Below are 14,925 nucleotides of genomic sequence, written 5' to 3' on the forward strand. Positions count from 1 at the left end.
GAAACTCTTGAGTATTCATCTCACGGCAATACAGTTAGTTATCTGCATAAGTGCAATAGATATCTGCTTTTCTTGTAACAGGACACAATAGGGAACTGATTATATTAACCAAGGCTTTGACTGGAATGTAATATTTGAGAATAATGTACATAGAATCAAATATGACCAGACAACTTTAAAAAATTAAGGGTGACTTTATGGAGCGAATAAAAAACCTTGAAAAGACAGCCTGGAACCTTGCTTACAGGGTTCCCAACAGCCTAATCAGGTGAGTAATGAACTTCTTGACAGGTGCAGTAATCTCAGGAGAATTGGGGAACCTCGAGAAGAGAAGAATTCACCTATATCTATAGGTATTGCAAGTGAAGTCAGATAGGAAGTCTTTGGTTTGGCTTCCTACCCTCGAGAGGCTTTTACAAGTTCAATCTGGGGAATTCCCTGGCGGTCCAGTAGTTAAGACTCCGTGCTTTCACTGCTGAGGGTGCAGGTTCGATCCCCAGTTGGCGTACTAAGATCCCACAAGCTGCAGGGCATAGCCAAAAAAAAAAAAAAGTTCAAAAGTTCAATCTGAGATTCCCTATGAAAAATTCCAGCAAAGCATGTTTAAAAGAGCTTATGTGGTCAATCACTATTCTTGTTGCACTTCTGTACAAAGTCAGGACAAGTTTTATTGAAATTAGACTTACTTTGCAAACAAATTAGTCTTATTTTGGTTTCTTTGTAAAAATGAGGGTGTAGAAATTTTTTAGAGAGAAAAAGTATGTTTCAGCAACACACCTTTGTGGATATTAGATTCTAGAGCTGTTTCTTGTCTTTGAGGTTTTATTATTTGCCTGTAAAGTGGACTGGATCTTTAATTCCTTCAGTTCCCTCAAATACCTGGCTACAACTCTCCAAACTAATATTTCTGATTTTCTCCCATCCTTAGATGGGAGAACAAGAGCTTTTTCCTGCACCCCTGCAAACAGAACGTGAATGACTTGATATAAACTTCAGAGGAATCACCACAATAGCTTGTTTAGACAATCGCCTTTGTGCCTGTTACTGCATGGGCCACTCAGACTGGTACACCCAGTACCCTCATCAGAGACATTCAAACTGCAAACCAGGAAAATCCATCAGATTCCCACTGTCTGTCTGCCCTCTCTCCATCTGAAGATGTTTCAAGCCTGATATCTAGATCTAGAGGTCTTCTTGACTGGCAGCTCTCAGGACTCAGACACTGGGTTCATAATTTGCTCCAACCATTAACCTTCGTTTTTCTTTTTCTTCCACAGAAACTCTCTATTCCATGGAAATCCTCTGATTAAATATCTGTTTCCTTGTTTATGCAATACAAGTCTAACTTTGGGAGCCCACCTGCATCATCCACCGCCTGAAATGAAACACAACTGTTAACTCAACTGACCTATTCTCAAGACTGAGACTGGGTCAACGAGATAGGCAGCAATCTATCAACTTAGCATCTGGGTTGTGAAACTTATTTGAAGTTTCAAAGGTGGAACTTAAGGGGAGCAACATTTGCCACCCCAAAATATGCTGCTTTGGCAGGAGGATTATTTTGAGCTATAAACAATCAAAACCCAACAGATTCAGGAAAAGCTCTTTACCTCTACCTCAAGTTCCTAAATTTACATTGGAAAGGGAGCCTATACAGGAAGAGAGCTATTACCAGAGATAACTTTTTACCTAAGAAACTTACCTGCATAATAGGATAACCATTGTTTTCTAAACATCTCCTCTGCATTCCTGTGAATGCCTTCCTTCCTTTTGTATCCCCAGACCCCTACTCCTTTCCTTAGCTCAGGATGTTATATAAGCTTCAATTACCTGGCTGCCTTTTGGGTCTCATATTTTATGGGACTCTCTTACATACGAAATTAAATTTGTCTTTCTCCTGTTAATCTGTATTATGTCTATTTGTTTATTAGACCAGCCAAAGAACTTAGAAGGATAGGAGGAAAGTTTTTCTACCCTTATAGCATCTTAGCCAAGAATCTAGAAGGGTAAAGGGAAAATTATTTTTCCTCCCATACAACACTAAAACTTTTCTTATTTTCCCCAAAATGTACTCTTTACTGCTCGTGAATTTCCCCATGATTCAATCTAATTCAACCATCAACCATCGTATTTTGCTATGATCAGGGAAATCTTCCATGATCTGGAAGAGTTGATCTATTGTCCTGTACTTCTAATTACATTGAATACTTTGCAGAGTCAAGGCCAGCTGTTCTTCAGTATGTTATACTTTCAGGATTCATCAGAGTGTGTTCCCATGTTTAAATTCAGACAAAATATTTCTGGCAAGGACACCACGTAGGTAATATTGTGTAACTTTCTCTGCATTTCATTAATGCCAGGTCATATCATAGTGATTTATGAGAGGGCCACTGATTTCTCTGTTGTAAAGACATATTTTCCATTTGTAATTAATTCGTAATTTAAGGGATTGTAAAGACCCTGTTCTCCACATTTCTTTACCATATGGTTTCAGCCATTGACCCTTAACTGAAAATATTATGACATCAGGAGTTACAAAACAGTGAGTTTCTAATTCTGAAATTCTTTTTACATTTACTTGCTGAGATCATTTGGTATGATCTTAAATCCTATATTTAAGAGATCATTTCCTATCTTTCCTATCCCTCTCCTCTCTTTCCAAAATAATTATGAAATTTTCTTTACTCTTATTCATAGATATTTATTATTGTTTAATGTACTACCATCATTATTCTCTGTAATGCTCACACTGTACCAAATGTATTCATTGGGCCCAACTTCAAGGCAACTACTGAATTTTTTGGATATGGTCTCATCTGTGTTTGAGCACTTCCTTGCTTTCTGGTTTACCCTGTACTTTCTCTGACCTTTCCTACAACAGGCCATATCTCCAAGGAATCCTGGTTCCTTTCAGCAAGGAATGATTTTTAAAAACCAAGATCTCAGTATTATTTATGCTCTTTGCTACTGGCAGGTCAAAATGTCAAAACCCTATAATCATGTATAACTCTCTCTTTTTCTTCCTAATTACTTTCTAGAGTTAGAATAGAATTGCTATAGTGAAGTACAGTTTCTTTAATGAATGACACAATGAAAAGAGGGTTATATATTCTGATTATGCATTATTTTGTTTCTGTAGGACCTCTAATCTCCTCCATATACTTTTTTCTTTCTCTTCATCTTCAAAAGTCCAGGGGATGCTCATCCCTTCCAAGTTGCTCCCTTTCTCCCAGAAGCAGTGCCTTTCTATGACTGTTACCTCTGGTCCCACACTTTTAGGTCCCTTCCTTTGGATTCTTAGTACCCAGTGTTTTCTAATTCTTCTCGTCTCTTACTTGTTTTTGGTATTTTTCCACTCAGGGTAAGACCTCATTTTTCTAGGAGAAATTTATCTGCGTTCTGGCACCAGTTTTATCCTGCTGCATGCTCGTGATTTTCAGCAGTCTCATCTGAATCTCCCCTTCACCCTGGGCTTCAAAATGAGTTTTGTTGGTTTCAGATGTCTTCCTATTAGACATAAACCCAAGTTGTAGTATTCTCTGACTTCTATGCTTTTGGCATAAGTTTCTCATGGTTTTATTTTCTTTCCTTGTTGACCTCTATGGGTTCTAGAGCATGTGTGGAAAGATTAGGATTTAAGAAGCTGCTATCATCCTATAGAAACTCAGAGGTCAGAAACAATCATTGTACGCTTGGAATTATTTTTATGCTTTATTTAAATAAGCTTTGCCTTGCCTTCTGAGTTATTCATAACGGGAAGCACTTTAAACACACATATAATACAATTTTATTATAAGATTAACAGTAACCTTAGGCTTAATTCCAGCAGGGCTTATGCCTCTGAACCAAGTTACCTGTCACTTTTGAGGTTTACTTGCACTGCTCTGAAAGTTTTAAAAACAGAAACACACAAAAAGTTAAAGAGCTTTTTCTTAACTTCTTTGGTCCAGCACTCCTGAATTAACTAAGAAAATAATCACTTGCTTATGTGCCTACTGACTAATGATGTGTTGGACATCAAAAATTAATTTTAATCTGTTTCTCATTTCTTTTCCTGTTTGGTCTGGTGTTTAGCTGGTTAGGCTGTCTGTAATCAGATGTTTGCATTCTTTTTAACTAAGAAACAGTGAATCAAGTTAGAATACAAAAAGGAAACAAATGACACTGGACCATTTAAAATTCCCAATAATACATTGTCAGTGTCCTCTTAAAATTTAATGAGTATGTTTTCCATTATGTCAGCCAGATCATTAATAATCAACTGCCTTTACCTCCAACTAGTATACAAGCTATAGTGACACTTCAGTGCTTGTTCAGAGAATCAAGGTTACCTTAATCCTGCTGTGGACCACAGACATATGGTTCCTTGGCTGGGAGGTGCTCTAAACAGATCATTGTAAAAGGAACAATGGGAACGTAAAGTTATAATATACTTTGTACCTACCTTTCCAAAGCTTACAGTCTTATGGGAAAGCAACATTTAAACAACAATACCAAAAATATGCAATTATAAATATCAACAGTTGTTTGACATAAAAAATGGGCTACTATGAGACACATAAATATAACACTGGTCATGATTCAGATGTGGGGTTAGCAATCTCTCTGAAGAAGGGAGAATTTCACCAGGTCCTACCAACAGGAATTAGGCAGAGGAAGGTACCAGGGGAAAACAGGTAAGCAGGAATGTAGATGACATGGCATGCATCCAAACTCAATCCTCCTTACTTTCTATCTCCTATTTGAGTGGCAAGAAGAGGCAGAAGAAGAAAAAAAAAGGACTATCTAACAGAGTAGGTCATCGGTTTGCTTAATGTTCCAGCCATTTGAGTAAAAGAGAAAGAACTACTATGATAAACTAAAATTTAACACATCCAATTCCAAAAGTAAACAAGACATTCATTCTAACCAATTCCTAAACTATCCTTCTCCCTTCAGACGTGTTATGTGAGGGATTAGGAAAGGGTCAGAAAGTGGACTTGAATCACTTCTCATGGAAGTAACATACCTGATTTCAAGTGTTTCAGCAAGAAACACTGCCTTTTCAGCCAGGCATAGCTCACCTCCCTGATCCCTCTGTAATGTATCTACAGTCATATCCACTTCTCTTACCTGTCCCACTAAAGGAAGTATTCTTCCTCATGACTGTGACAATCCTTCCATCTGTGCTCTGGATTCCATATGCTTTCATTTCTTCAATCAGCATAATTCATCTGATTTATATATCATTATCTGCTTCCTATCTACTGGTTCTTTCCTCTTCAGAATTTAAGAAAATATTCATTTAAGCCACTCAAATCTTCAAAAGCAACTCTCCATCTATTCTGCATCTCCCTCACCCTGCCAGAAATCTTACTATTCCTTTCATGTCCCTCATACTTTAGTTCTTTTGAAATGTCATCTAAATTCTCTACCTCTACGTTTTTTGTTTTTTGTTTTTAATAAATTTATTTATTTATTTATTTATAGCTGTGTTGGGTCTTCGTTTCTGTGTGAGGGCTTTCTCTAGTTGTGGCAAGCGGGGGCCATTCTTCATTGCGGTGCGTGGGCCTCTCACTATCGCGGCCTCTCTTGTCGCGGAGCATAGGCTCCAGACGCGCAGGCTCAGTAGTTGTGCCTCACGGGCCCAGTTGCTCCGCGGCATGTGGGATCTTCCCAGACCAGGGCTCGAACCTGTGCCCCTGCACTGGCAGGCAGATTCTCAACCACTGCACCACCAGGGAAGCCCCTCTACCTCTACTTTTTAATCCCCATGCACTTCCCAACCCACTGGAATTTAGCTTCTCTAGTCACTCCACTAGAAGGAATTACTAAAATCACCAAAACTTCCAATTTGTCAAAGCCAATTGAAAATTTTTGGAAACCATCTACATTACTTCTGAAACCTACTATACTGATTGCCACCCTCCATTTCTCTGAAATTTCTTCCTCCTTTGATTTCTATGACTCCTCTCCAGATGTCCCTTGCTTATTTTTCCTGCTGCAATGTCTACTTTTGATGTTTTCCAGAGCTTCCTTCTCAAAGCTTTTTAAATGTCAATATAAAAGAAATATTGTTCTGTGAGCATTCCCAATAATTTCCTATAAAAGAGGTTCTGATTCTTCTTTATTAGTGTTTTTGCTGATATCCATTCTCTGAAAGGGTTTGAACATTCACAGCCTAGTTCTTTGAGTTGCATGGGACATAAAATTAGGGCAAGAGGAACAGTTAAACAATTAAAAGAAATATATTATTGCTTAAAGAAAAGATATTTTGTCAGAGTTTTTAAAAAGAACTGTAGAGAGGGTTGGGGTTCTACTGAAGAGTTTGGAATAGATAGCTGAGAAATTTTATGGGTGAAAGGAAGTATAAGAGAAGGAAAATGGCATTTTAATAAGGGTTTCTCTAAACTCCATATATCTTTGCTAATGTTTTGTAAACAATTAAATAACTCCAATTATTTTGAAGTTCATTTAGTTTATGGTCTGTTTCTTATACTAAAATGCCACTCTCAGACTAGAATATATGTTTCATGTGTTCAAGTGAGTTATCTTCAGATTAAAATATACTGATGATATGGGTGTTTTATTTTGTGAAAATTCATTGAGCTATGCACTTATGATTCATAATTTTTCTAACTATACTTCAAAAATTTACCAATTTTTCTCATGCTGACTCTCTTACAAATCTAAATGTAAGCTCCAGACACACATTTTCAACCACTTACCAGATACCTCCATTACAAAGCATGATAGGCAACTTAAGGTGTTCAACTGAAAAACCTCTTCCTACTTTTTTTTTCCTATTTCTGTAAGCAGAACCACAGTATAGCCAGTTTTTCAAAACAGATTTTCCTTCTCCATATAATAAAGGTCCTGAGTCAGGGACAATCTACATCCATGCCCTCTTCTCCATAGGCACAGGTACCATCTTAGTTGGTTCATGCAATATTTCTAACCTATATACTGGTCTCAATGAGGGCAGTTATGCATCCCACTATCCATTCATCTCAGTTATTCTGCAGGGATCCTGTTAAAGAAAATCTAAATATATACCTGTCCCTTCAGTCTCTTTAGCAGAGCATAATAGCAGCCAACATTCATATAGCATTTGTTATATGATAGAGGCTACTGTAAAATCTTTGCAGCTATTAACTGATTTAACCCCTAAATAACTTTATAAGGAAAATATTATTATCTCAATTATACAGATATAAATCTGAGGCACAAAAAGGTAACAGCGGGCAGAACTTGGATTTGAACTAAGGCTACACAACTTCTGAAACACATTACCTAACTTTATTGTGGTAACCACTTCACAATATATATGTATGTCACATAATCATATTGTACACTTTAAATTTACATAATGTTTTTGGTCAATTATACCTCAATAAAAGAAACTCTGCTTTAGCCAGCTCTCAAGATCTGGTACTTTCTGTTCTTTCTGATTTTCCTTTCCTTGACTTTCTTTAAATTACCTGAAAATATCATAGGTTTTATGTCTCTGAGATCTTTCACATTCTCTTCCATTCACCTGGGATACTCTCTCCATGGTCATGTCCACACCAACCTTGTGTATCTGATTAATTCCTCTTTCAAGAAGAAAAGTATATTACCTTCTCTAAAACATTCCCCTGACATCCTTATCTTTATCTTATGAGATGACAAGGATATCTGTACCACTGCATTTGTTACCTGCTATTATAGTTTTTTCTTTGCTTATTTGTTATCCTCATTAAGAAAAAGATTATGAGGCTAATCACTGTTTAACAACAGTAACTTATACATTACACGGTACAAAATGAACACACGAACTATTTATTTACTAAACTGATGAATACAGATCCAGAGAAACTATATTTATGAGAGTGATTGATTGTAAAATGAGAACGCTGCTTTGATGATAATTTTTTTTCTTATGGAGATTATATGAACTAATATATTTAGAACATTTTTAAAGTATCTGGCAGATAGCATGAGCTCAAAAAACTATAGTAAAAATAATAGTAATATAATAATTATAATAACTTTGAAATAGACCTCTAGGATTCCAAAATCTACTTTGCTTTCTGACCCCACCTTTGCAAAACAGATTTATAGAAAGAAAATGAGAAAGAAGAAAATTAGGAGTAGGTAGGGTAGAGGTGGGAAAGAAAAGTCTAGGAAATTTGCAATAGGGATAACTCTAAGTATAAGCAACACAACGAGGATAAAGTTTTGAATAATGAATACAAGATATAAGAAGAAAGCTTAAATATGGAAATTTAATATTCAACCCAGAAGTTGTATCTAAAACCCCTTGCATTTAGTGAGCAAAATATACATTTAACTAACTGAATGGTTGATTGTAATTAAATACTGAACTCTTTAGCAGATAACCTGAATCCTGGTTCTTTCGACAGTGAGGTTTGAGAAAAACAGGGTCTTCTTACAGTCTTCTAAATAAGGCTAAATAAGCAATAACACAAACGCTTCTCTCTCTCCCCCCCACCCTTTGTGTGTGTGTGTGTGTGCGCACGTGCGCGTGCGCGTGCATGTGTGTGTACCCAGAGATTTTTGTCAAAGCCATTTGTTGCTAAGCAAAAGATCAAGAAAGGGATTGTTGAAACTCATCTTTAAATGCTTAATACCTATATTCTCACCCCTGAACGTGCATATTTACCTCTTCTCTTAATAAGCAGGCACTTGAGTGCAGGTCATTTTGCTCTAGATACACTATTCAGCACTGAGGAAGGGGGAAGCTTTCTGTGGAAGACAAGGAAAGATGCTGGTTATTTGGAAACTTTTCTTCTGGCACCTCTTTACCTAGTTGGATGTTCCATGATCACTCTGACACAATCTAGCCAACTTTAGACTTCATCATACTCTCTCTTTCCAGCAACCAAAGCATCCACAGCAGGTTCCCAGGTCTGTCCAAGGTGAGGGACATCAGCCACTCTGAAAGGCAGTTCCAGGGACACAAAAAGTATCACAAAAAGAAAAGTTTCTTGATGATAGAGACTACTGAGGTCCAGATTTTTCTTTCTTTCTTTCAATACTTAAAAAATTTTATTGAGGTATAATTGATATAACATTATATTAATTTCAAGTGTATAACATAATGATTTGATATTTGTATATATTGTGAAATGATCATCCCAAAAAGTCTAGTTAACATCCACCACCATACATAGTTACAAAAGTTTTTTTTCTTGTGATGAAGACTTTCAATTGGTAATTTTATTTTAATTGAATTAAAGACTATTTGAACAAGTACAAAGTTTATCCTGTTAAAGATCTCACCTTCAAGAAGAACACAAATGGAGCAGTGAAAAGGAAAAAGAATAGGAAGTTCGGTCAAATAAATCTAAGAAATTAGGGGTAACAGAGGCACGGAGCAGAATTTCCCTCATATTAGATGCTAGGGGCTCAAAAAGGAACAACTCCACCAATGCTGTATCACTTCCAGTTCTTTGTAAAAAATAAGTAAATACATACATACATACAAATACAAACAACAGAATTTATTAGTATTGTGTCATTTATCCTAAAGATATTTAGAAATTCTTTTAGAAAATAAACTATTAATTGTTTAAATTGAAATCTGAGCTTTACCGGAGCCCACACATCTTATTGTTGCCTTGTATCTATGGATTACATACATAGCATGTGTTGTGAGAAATTTCAAATAATTTATTTATAAAGTCATAGTTTTAATCGTTTTTAAAACTCAATTAAATGCCACTAATAAAAATTACCAATTTCAGAAAGGCAATCTGGGAATGTAAGTGCAAAATTCTTGTCATAAGACACTAAAGTAGAAAAGAATATATGATCCCATCTTAAAGAAGTATTCTATCTTATTTGATGAATTTGTTCAAGCACAGATTTAGGTTAAAATAAGAAAAATGACATTAGAATAATATTAGGAAGATCCTAAGAATTTCCTTATTTTCTCTTATTTGTATTTTTCTCTGTATGTGTGTATATACTCAATATATATGTACTCATATGCCCTGTTGTAATTCTCTGTCATATATATATATATATATATATATATATATATATATATATATATAAAATTCTCTGTCCTATATATATCCTAGTAGATGGAAAAAACCAAAACAACCAATATGAAACAAGAATTTTTAAAAAGCCATCACAAAATATAACATAAATTTGAAATGAATCATGCCTTATCACAGAAACAAAATGTACAGATCGGAAAACAAGTCTATAAGATTGTGCAAGTATGATATTCAAATTGTCCATTATCTTTTGTATTAAAGAAGAAAATGGATTCTATGCCATCTCATGGCAAATCTAAGGGCTGTTTACCATCAAGTCCAAATCTCATCTGTTTTCAATTTCACAGTTCCAAAAAGCTCTAGAAAAAAATATCTAAATGACTATGAATGCTCATAACACTTCTCAAACCACTTTTCATGCTCCTAAATTATCAAATCAATGCAAATCAGTGCTATTAATGCTACCCACTCCTTGGAAATTTTACTTTTTCATAAGTATTTATTTTAACCAAAATAATGTAAATATAATCTGTTAAAGCTCCTAGGAGGAAAAGATTTTATTTTCCCCATAAGTCAGTGAAGCCATTGCAAATAGAAGCAATACTGGGACCTAATATGACCAATGAGCAGAGTATACACAGTGTTGACTAGTCCACAAGTCTCCATTTACTTAGCAGTAAATCAGTGTAATCTACACTGTAATCCATGGTGTTGCTGCAGTCACAGTAAAGACTGAAAGGCCAGCTTTGTTCCTTTTGCTAGATCCCTTAATTAGAAGATGAAATATAGCGCTTTAATGGTCCAGTAAAAGAATTAAGAGATCAAATTTAAATTGCTCCATGATCAATTTTGAATGTTTTTTTTGCTGTTATTTATTTATTTATTTTTTTTTGGTACGCGGGCCTCTCACTGTTGTGGCCTCTCCGGTTGCAGAGCACAGGCTCCGGACGCGCAGGCTCAGAGGCCATGGCTCATGGGCACAGCCGCTCCGCGGCATGTGGGATCTTCCCGGACCAGGGCTCGAACCTGCATCCCTTGCATTCGCAGGCAGATTCTTAACCACTGCGCCACCAGGGAAGCCCCTTGAATGTTTTATATATAGAATTCTTTAAGGGAATAAAAGCTGCATAGTACTTTGACACAGAACACATTCACTTGGATTCAGCAAAAATTTGAGATCGTATTATATGAAAGGAATTGGGCTAAGTACTGTGGAAGTGAACTAATAAAAAGGTAAGAAATCTTGCCTACAAAGAGCTCATGGAATAGTATATTAGAAAAGTATACATAAAATGACTCTAGAGCAAAGTTTAATGGGATAAGGACTATGGAAGAATTTCAAATTGCTAATATAGGCAGATGATGGAAATGCTTCTTTTGCCTCCTGAGAATGCAAAACGATTCATGAAGGAGAAGGTGGTACTTGAAGGATCCTTCAAAGACTGAAAACTCTTTGACAGAGGTAGAGGAAAGAGCCATGTAAAAAGGTTCATTGTAAAGGTAAAATTACTAAAAGGTACAGGGGTTTTCAGGACATAGTGAGTCATTCTCTATGTCCAGATTATCATGGAGAAAAAATGAAAAACAATGCTTGTAAGGCAGATGGCACATCACCATATTTAGAAAATGATCATTCATTGTTTAGAGGGTAATAAGAAAGCAATATAATTCAAGGAAGAAATGGATGCAGTCAGAATCAACCTCAAGATTATTCTCACGTTAGCACTTATGGAATGATGATATGAAAAGCAGACCCATTCCCCAGCAAAACAATCATAGCTGGTGAAAATGATTTTTTTTAAAACCACTTAAAGCCTCTACTCATAGGGCAGAGGCTTATAACAAAAGAATATACTCTGAAAGTAGCATTACCTTGCTGAAAGAAATTAAACACCTAAAGAAATGGAAAGACATCTTGGATCAGAAGACTTCATATTGTTGAGGGAGAAATATTCCTCAAATTTATCTACACCTTAAACACAATCCTTATCAAGATTCCAGTTAGCTTTTTTGCACAATTTGACACATTGACCCTAAATTCATATGGACATTTAAGGGACCCAGACTAGCAAAAACAATCTTGAAAAGAATGGAGGACTCACACTTCCATACGTCAAAACTTAAAACAAGGCTACAATCATCAAGAGAGTTTGGTACTGGCATAAGGCTAGACATATAGATCAGTGGAATATAATGGAGAGCCCAGAAATAAATCTTCACATTTACATTTAATTGATTTTCAACAGCACTGCTAAGATAATTCAATGGGGGAAAGAATAGTCTTTACAACAAATGCAGCTGAGATGACTGAATATTCATATTCAAAAGAATGAAGTTGGACCCATCTCTCATATCATATCATAGAAAAAAATTAACTCAAAATGGAAATGTAAGAGCTAAAGCTATTAAACTCTTAGGGGTAAATCTCTGTGACCTTGGATTAGGCAGTAACTTTTTAAATATGATACCAAAATCATAGCACAAGCAACAAAAGAAAAAAAATAGATAAATCAAACTTGATAAAAATTTTTTTAAAAAGACTTTTGTGCTTCAAAGGACACCATCAGGAAAATGAAAAGACAATCCACAGAATGGGAGAAGATATTGGCAAAGCATATATATAATAAAGGGCCTGTAATCTAGAATATATAAAGAACTCTTACAGATCAATAATCGACAAATAATCCAATTATAAATGGGCAAAATATCTGAATAAGCATTTCTCTGAAGAAGATATACAATGGTCTGTAAATTCATGAAAAAATGCTTAATGTCATTAACCATCAGAGAAATGCAAATTGAAACAACAACGAGATACCACTTCACACACCCTGACATGGCTATCATCAAAAAGACATAACAACAAGTGTTGGTGAGGATGTGAAGAAATTAGAACCTTCATATACTGCTATTAGGAATGTAAAATGGTACAGCTGCTTTGAAATAATCTCACACTTCCTCTAAAAGTTAAACATACAGTTACCACCATATGACCCAGAAATTCCATTCCTGGGTATATACCTAAAAGAACTGAAAATGTATGTCACATAAAAAAAGTATATGCAAATGTTTATAGCAGCCTTATTCACAGTAGAAAAAATAAAATATTGTATATCTATGCAATGGAATACTATTTAGCAATAAAACGAAATGAAGTATTGATATATGCTACAACATGGATGAGCCTTGAAAACATCATGCTAAGTGAAATAAACCAGCCACAAAAGACCACATATTCTATGTAATCATTTATATGAGATGTCCAGAATGGCAAATCTATGGACAAAAAGTAGATTTGTGGTTGCCAAGGGCTGAGGGAGATGGGGGTAAAAGGTAGTGGCTACTAATAGATATAGTGTTTCTTCTGGGGATGATGACAATATTCTAAAATTGACTGTTGTGATAGCTGCACAACTGAGTGAACGTACTAAAAGCCATTGAATTGTTCACTTTAAATGGGTTAATTGTATGGTACGTGAATCATAATCAAAGTAAAGCTGTTATTTAAAAAACAGAAGAGTAATATTCTACCATCAGTGTAGAAAGTGGAGGGTACAAACCTGACGTAAGAGAGAGCATGAGAATGGTATTTTTTTTGTGGTGAGACACACTGAAAATCTGATCCAGGAAAATGAAGGAAAACTAACATGTATCAGACTTATATTTCTGAAAAGATAAAAGGTGTTTCCTCTTTAAGGAATCAGAAATGAGTCTGTACTTTTTTATTTTTCCCTATATAAAGTACATTATTACAGGAAAGAATCAGTGCCTCTCATGATAGTTGAATGCTGAACTTCATCTTTTAACACTTTAATTTCTAAAATTCACAAAGTTTTGGTCTGTGATTAGTCACATTATGCTTTCAATGTTATAATGGCTGATACTTTTCTCCTATATAGTTAAACTTTACACAACACAGCTTCTTGGTTGTGTTTCCGTTTGCTAGGTCAGAAATGAATCTACAGTTTCACAGTCATGTTCTTTTCATGTGATTATTCAAGTAATAAAATATGAAGTTTCTTGATATTTCAGGAAGAACAAACTTTGCATGCTTCCACAGTGAAAATTAAGGGCAAAATTAGATGAAATTGAAGTTCAGAGAAGATGAACATAATGATGCATGCCTGGAATGATTTATAAAGAAATATTAAACAAGGGAGACGAAATTTGGAAAACTTGGAAAAGCAGATGACTAAGTAGAAACATCATTATATACAAATATTTGATCATATCAAAAGAGAGAGAAGTGACACATAGAAGCCAAGCATATAGAGAATTAACAATGTCATGTTGATAAAAAAATGGAAATTCAAAATGAAAACTAAAAGAGGAAGCTAGTATAATAATCTGATATTGAAAAGGTTTCCTAGACAACAAGGTGTCAAAAATGTTTTTATTGTGCGTTGGTATAAAAAACCAAAATTATGGTAACAATTACCTTTAAGATACAACATTAACATGCTCCCTAATACTTCAAGAAGCAAAACATGGGGCAATTGAGCAAACAGATGGGATCCTACATCGATAATCACTTTTCAGAAATATGGCTTTGAGAGATGTTAAACAACCTCAGCAGGCTCCTTTTCAATAGCCTTATCTCCTGATATTGACTTCCATGGCCAGAGTAGGATGGATAATTGGAAGACTCTGATTTTCATACAGTAATGTAATCTCTTTCATTTGAGTGAAGTGAGCTCTGAAAGCATTACTTGGAACACATGATGCTGATTCATTACATTTCACTTGATAATTGTAATAATGGGTGTGTGTAATTTTAATTGTACATCTCTCATCATATGGAAAAAGTATATGCCATATCACAAAGTGGGGAGATAGTGAACTTTCAAAGGTATCTGATTATCAGATGTTTTCCTAACTGGCCATTAACTGTAGGCAATTTGCTAATCATCTTTTCTTCTTTAAATGAAAATGTCAC

This window comes from Mesoplodon mirus, assembly GCF_964341445.2.
Source record: "Mesoplodon mirus genome assembly, chromosome: 7".
NCBI lineage: Eukaryota > Metazoa > Chordata > Mammalia > Artiodactyla > Ziphiidae > Mesoplodon > Mesoplodon mirus.